This window comes from Pomacea canaliculata, linkage group LG14, assembly GCF_003073045.1.
Source record: "Pomacea canaliculata isolate SZHN2017 linkage group LG14, ASM307304v1, whole genome shotgun sequence".
In the NCBI taxonomy this organism is placed as follows: Eukaryota; Metazoa; Mollusca; class Gastropoda; order Architaenioglossa; family Ampullariidae; genus Pomacea; species Pomacea canaliculata.
In genome coordinates, this window is record NC_037603.1 from 5,839,636 (window position 1) to 5,846,900 (window position 7,265).

A 7,265-nucleotide genomic window follows, 5' to 3' on the forward strand; every position below is an offset into this window, starting at 1 on the left:
AAAGGACAGATTTATATGACAGAGAAGCAGTGGTGATCTTCGACAAACCTCCTGCTTTTTTCAAGGTTTTTTAAAGTCTCATTGACATTAAATACATGAACTGACCGTCAATGTGATTATGACAGGTAGATAGGTAGGTTGGTAAGACAAATTCTCATTAGTAACTTTACCAGTATGATACACGGCGTTTGATTTCATTACTTTATCGCAAACGGACACAACAAAGGACAACTACAAGAAAACTCGTGCACTGTCCCTACCCCACAAGTCACTGAATGGTCGTTGGACGCCGTGTGCTGCACTAAACTGTTAGAAGACAATTAAATCTGATGTTTGATACTCTTTTTTCCAATTCTTTGCCCCTATCAAAGCTTCTCTGGAAGGAGGGAAGTAGGGGATGTTAGATGTCCTAGGAAGAAAACTTTAGAAACTTTGAAGGACACAGCCATGCGTCGAAAATTCAAAGTTCGTAAAACAAAGCAGCCCAGGTAAAGATATTAGGTAAACATTGCACCCGCTGGCATACGAAGGTCGATGAAAGACCTGATGTAAATTGCACGTCCTACTGAATACTGTCTACAGGAGGATGCCACCCTCTTCGCAGCAGAGCTTCTCGAGCGGGAAGGCTAAGAAATCGATGGACTGTAAATATTTACTTTACTGTATACATCAGGCGGCGTCATTAATCTATGTCTAGCACTACACGACCGATCACGCTCCTGTCAGGTTTTTTCAAGGACAAGAGTATAAAAAACTGCAAGCACTATTTTTTCCTGTGACACGAACTGTTGGCGTCCATTGTCGTATTTATTCGTCGTCGTCATTGTCATAATCACGCTCGACACCCTAAGCATTGTCGTTTGATTTTAATGATTATTTCCTCTGAAATATATCATCATGTGATTGTGAGCTACCAAGTGGGTCAGCAAGCCATGTAAAAAGATGCTAAAAAAATATATTAAAAAATAAACAAAACAACGTGCTCGAGACGAGATCTGAACCTAGTACAGCCAATCTTCATTATATTGGTGACAGGTGCGAATCGTTGCGCCACCGGACCGCCTTCAGACTACGATAGAATAGGTCAAGAATGTGATGATGGTGGAACACAGTGACCTCAGAACGGTGGAACCCTGAGATGACATGACGATGTAACACTTCAGCCTCTCGACCACACGACGAGGCAACGATTCCCGGGTCGTTAGACATGGCGCCAGCAAAAGCATGCTTCAGATCAGTCTGCTTGCTTTTGAAGTAAAGAAATGAACTTCCACAGAAATATCGATCCTGAATTCTTAACAGATTCTGTAATTTGAAAATAATCTCTGATTTATTTTATTGATCATTAACACAAAGTCGGGTGCAGTTGCAGCAGACGATGTTTAGTTCAATCATTAACACACTGCGCATGCTTATGATTTCCAAGACTCCCGCAGCCTATGGTTAAAAAAAATTCACATATATCGAGGACGAAATGCCACTGTGTGAACAATTGTAGTTTTTTTTTTTTTACCTCTTCAGTTACGGAATTTAGTGTAACCTCCAGCTGTCAACAGATTTTGATCTGGAACAAGAATGTGTGACACCAACTTACAGGAATGGCATTTTGCAGAAACCTTTGAGATTTCTGTTGATTGATCGTCTTTCCAAGGTAATGACGAATACATTCACATCTGCAGGTACTTTGAAGGTGAAAGTGGGCTGACTGGCGCTCCCAAGCGTTTGAACTCTTTAAAAAAAAATTAAAAAAATCATTCTTGTCGTCCTTACGGGAAGAGCGCAGTGATGATGGAAGACTGCCGTTCCATTTGTTGATTGGATCACCATTTGCTGATTATATCCATTTGGGGAATGTGTCCATTTGTCGAATGTGTCCATTTGAAGCGGGACTCCACGTTCTTCCAATTACGGTATCGCTTAGTGTGGGTATGAAGAGACAGGAGAGTTTCTCTCTCCATTTACACGCTTTTCTGGCATCAAATATTCAGTGTCTCTTCAGCAGCTCCAAGGAAAAATCAATACTGTGATCAAACTCAATCCAGGATCATAAAAACGGTTATGTCCGTGTATCGTGATCACCCTTAATTAACGGCCATGAAACCGGCAACAACGAAAGAACTCGATATTATTGGTGAAGAAAAGGCTTGCACCCAGTGAAAAGATTTAGTCTGAAGACAATTAAAGCGGTATGTCATGAGAAGGACAACAAAGTATGATACGACTACCACTAACAGCAACACCAACAAATCATCGTCATCGTCATCATCATCATCATCATCATCATCATCATCATCATCCATTCTCGGGGATTTTGGAGAAGCAGAGCACGATCATCACGTCGAGACTTCCTGCCTCGTTGGTATCGAGTAACGGTTGATTGTTGGAATAGATGGAGGGGGAAGAAAAGGAGGAGGAAAGAGAAGAAAAAAAGATTATCTTTGAGAAAAAAATTCTACACAGAAACGTGGGGGAATCTGAATACATTCCCTCGGGGATTGGGTGAAATTAGCAGCAAACGTTGTTGGTTTTTTTGTGCTTTTTTTTTTTTTTTTAAGAATGGATGAAAAACTGGATCAGAACTTTAATATGCAAACATTTCTGAGACATGTCGATAAATCAGCGTCTGTGCGCAATGTGGATTTCTTAGACAACAAGAAGATGTTCTTCCCACTCCTCGACTTTCGCAAGAGCTTTAGGAAGAAATTGGGTAAAGCAGCTTCAGTGCTGATTAGCATGATCGTCTTTCGTTCTTCGATATGGCTGATGGCGTGTCTCCGAGATATTGGTTCTTTCAGGCAGGGATCGCTTCTAGGCTAATTCAATAAATGCTGTTTTTGCAGCCTTCATACGGCACAAAAATGTGTCCCCCACTCTGCCACTTATTCCTTCGTGTTTCAGGCTAGCTCATGGGGGTAACAATTGTCGCATGAGTGTGTAGATCAAGGGAAGTAATTACCATTATCGCGTCCCCATGCTCATTTCCTATGAAAACTGTAAAATGTCAGACCAATCATGCCACATTTCCACTTATTTTCCTAACCTCTTTCCGCCCCTCCCCCCATCAACCATACCCGCCCTGTTCACCTCGTGTATCTTTGTGACAACCTTCTGGCAACCTGTTTCTTTGACAGTCTCTGAGGTCGGTTACCTGTAAGGAACTTCCAGACCCTCATCAAGAGATTAACCCACAGAACAGGAGATTGGAAACCAGCAGTGACAAGAACAAGGTCGTCAGCTTCATGGTAACAGCAGAGATTTTCAAAAATGGAAAACAGCTGGGAGAGGTCAACAGCTTCAAGGGATTGGGGAGTCGTCCAGTCTCAAGGAAGCAGCCGCGCGGCAGAAATCAGCATTATGCTTTGCCTCCAAATACTGGTTGTGCAGGTCCCTCGTAGTTTCTATGCGACACACGATTTTTTTTTTCACAAAAGCGACTATTCGAGACCAAATACCTGCGAAAACTGCAGCATGTTTATCGAACACGCGACCTTTGTGTACCAACCACGTCTCTTGTTGGTGGACCACCAAAAACCTTTCAGGCAACGTAAAACATCAGTCTCGTGATGTGACCTGGCACAACACTCCATGGTCATCCTTGAGGGAGGCCGACGAGGAGACTGACTGAGGAAAACTGGTGAGTTTATAGGGTTGAACTTCCCGCACTGGACCTGCTTGCCGCCTCTTATCCAAAGGCCTCTGTGGAGAACCTGATCACGTGCCGCATCCTTCAAACTCAACCCCCAACAACCCTTCTCCCTATATTTTCCCTACCACCACCAGTACAGTCAAGGGGCTGAACTGAATCGATTATCCGACTTTTTTTTGTTGAAGAATTACACATGCGTGTAACCTTCATCCCCAGGTTGGAGAGATCTTTACTGGTTTATAAGTCGATTCATCGCTATGTGTGGATGATCTGAAAATCTTTGTGCTTACTATAAAAAAAATGTCGATGGAATGTTTGCAAACATTACTGAACTATAATAAATTTAAATACCAAGCCTTAGAATATTTTTTTTTCAAAAGAGAGAAAGCAAAGTGGTTGTGACTCGTACATGATTCGAAGGCAGGATTTGGGTTTCTTTCATCAACACTCAACACTACTTTTCCATTTCCTTTCAAAGTTTTTTGTTCAAGGTAAAAATTGATGCCATGAATTATTGAATATTCAGATGTCAAAAAATTGGTTTAGTTCGTATTCTTAAAGTGCAGTGTTCGGGAGGCTGCAGAATCTGTATAAAACGAATAGTAGGTAACTTTTGTACAATGATGTTGAATGAATGTCTGAGACGTACATTTCTATGATCAATTGAGAATTGATAATAAAAGATAAGTGTATAAAACAAGAACTGCAGTAAGAAGTTTTATTCTGTATACAAACCGAGTTGGCAAATGACTTTGTTAGAATTGCAACTGTAATAAAAGCCAAAACAAAACCAAGTAGCAATTATAAAGATTATATTTGAGGTCTAGAGGAAGAGACGGCAATGAAAGGCAAGGAAAGAAGTGTGTCGTTAATGGTATCGCCAATTTTAATGTCGATAACTCCATAGTCTTTCCCACAGGACCTGGAGATGTTTAATGATTATTTATTTGTTTACTGGTTTGTTGTATTTGTTTACTGATTTGTTGGTACAATTTCATTCTTCCTTCTCATTCTTTCACATAGGTTATAAAATATTCATCCACTATAATTTCCATTAGAATAAATGCTGTGTGATGAGGACAAAGCTTTCGCTACCCAGGAACACGAAATATTACAAAAGACAAAAATTAATTTAATTTTTAATATATTGATATACTTTTCTGTTGTATTCTGTGTAGGAATAGGCTCAAATTGATAGGATTCAAAAGCCTACCAAATAAATAATTCTCATTTGTATTTATAAGTCCAGCAGCGAGTGTAGGATCTTGAACTGTTGTACACAGTGACAATGGCAGAAGCCAACTAGTCAGTAATGTGTAACAGGATATGTCACAACATGTGATGTAACAGGACGTGTCATACATTAATTATCAGTCGAATCACGGACTAAAGACACAGGTGACATGTGACCTATTGTCATTTTCTTGTGCCCTGGTGACAGCAATAGTCGACAGTGTGACCACACGATAATCAACAATCACGATAAAATTGTGTGATTCGAACCATGACTTTCAACAGTGGAGTGAAGTGTGTTTGGGGGAAACAACATTTTTTGTGAGTATAGTTTGTACACGAGAATCCATGTATAAAGCCCTCCTCCTTCTTTCTTTCACTCTGTGTGAGTATGGAGGTGAAGAAGGCCCGTGAAATAATTCAAGTAGTGTTGTGTATGAAGCTATACTTCAACACAAATGTTGGTGAATACAGTTTGACACACCAGACAATATTTGCTGACATGTAAGGGCTAGTAGAGCAGACGAAGGAATGTTGCACGGAGTGCACTGTACTCACCTCCCCCTCGCCTTCTGTCGCCCGTGCACCGCGTCACGACGCTGCAGCTTCAACTGCTGCTGACAACGACGACCGGACGCGCTGCGCTACACCTCCTCCAGCAGCGGCAGGACCTCATCATCCCACGTGATGTAAGTCCAGGCACCACACACTGACAGACTAGCACGGCCACCACCAGCACCTACACCACCGCCAGCCCGGCAAAACACAGGGCCACCAGTGCTACTACACACACCGCAAGCGCAGCACTGCTTCACTCACCACCACCACCAGCTGACGGCACAACTCACAATGGGACAGCCTGGCAGCGCTCTACTGTTGCTGTTGTTGCTGCGACTGCCGCTATACCTCGATCCTTTGTCATCCCCCGCCACCATCACCACCACGGTGCCAGGGAGGGCGCTGGCATTGACAAGAGACGCAAGGAAGCGGTGAGCGAGGCTTTGCTCTCCCTCCACCCCATCAACGGGCGGCCAACTGGCGCGTGCCGATGACGACAGAGCCAAATCGTCCCTCCCCTCGTCGTGACGTGTGAATGAGGCTCTGTGAGGCGTCCTTCCGTCGGCCAGGCTCGGTCACGAGCCCTGTATGTCACGAGGGTGGTCCGCTGTGCCTGCAGCCTTCACGCTTTGTGAGCCTGACAACACAGCTACCTTCATGCTTAGTCTCACTATCGACCTTGCCGCAGCAGTTTTATAGCACGGCCTGTAACAGCTTCGTGTGATGGAGCGTTGATCAGGTGTGATTCTGTCAGGATTAGTTTGTTTTCAAGTTTCTGGCGCAAGTGTACAAATTTTCAACATTTCAATAGCTGCGCGAGCGCCATCTGGAACACGAACTGAAAAAATGTTTATCTGACCTCATATCAGAAAGTGTAAAGATTAAAAACAAACAAAACCACTCGTTATTAGCAGGGAGAGGCTGGATAGAGAGGGCTGGACTGCGACAAAACGTGATGAACTTTGTATGTAACCGTCAAAGCAGGACGAACATATGTAGACATATGGATGTAAATATTAAAAAAAACTCCAATCAGCAAGTACATCAACAAATCCAATCAAATGCAAAACACGCAAACATATTCTATTTGAAAAAAAAGACCAACAGGCGAAAATGCCAAAATATATATAACAATTAAATTGGGTTTAGGTAGTTAAGGGTTAGTATTTCTCGGGGCCAGGACATTTTTGTGTGTGAAGGTGGGGTCCACCTCCTCTTCGTCTCGATACTCTACCTTTCCTGAGCCTGAGTTTGCTGCGCCACACGGACATTGAGCACTCGGCTATCCACTTGATGAAAACCCGTACCACAAAAAATGCATGCATGACATAGAGTGCAAGTACATGGATTTCGCCAAGGGAACTGTCTGCGCATTGGGCATCAAGATTGTAAACTGCAGATGTCTCTCGCTGATCAGTTTCTGATTTCACTATGCAGAGATGCAGAGTTCCACCTCATGTGTCTGTAGGAATAGTATCTGCTGAAGAGTTGCTGAAAACTGTGTATCTTATATGAGTCAATATTGCAGGTGTTAATGATAGGTATCAAAACATTGTTCCTCTTGGTTTTTCATTCTGTTTTTTTTTTCCTTCTAACATAAGGGCATTGCAGTACATTATATTGTATTCATATTGCTATAACACCACAAACAAAACACACTGAAAGGTTTGAGAAGAGTCTTTATTGCAAAACAATCTGTTACCTTATTGCATAAAGAAAAGGATTGTGGGCTGGTGTGTATGGGAGAGGCGCTTTTTGTTTTGTTTTCTTTTGGGTTTTTTTACTTTTTTGTTACAAACTAGAAATGGGCAGTGAGCACACATATAGG

At 42.4% G+C, this 7,265-nt stretch overlaps 1 long non-coding RNA gene across 1 annotated transcript in view; it reads right to left on the reverse strand.

Moving 5' to 3' along the window:
• LOC112554922 overlaps nt 1-6,124 on the reverse strand; it is a 33,582-nt gene extending 27,458 nt beyond the window's left edge. Inside the window, exon 1 of the long non-coding RNA XR_003097348.1 lies at nt 5,438-6,124. This is a non-coding gene — a long non-coding RNA (uncharacterized LOC112554922). The remainder of the gene's footprint in view (nt 1-5,437) is intronic.
• Between the last annotated feature and the right edge of the window lie 1,141 nt (nt 6,125-7,265).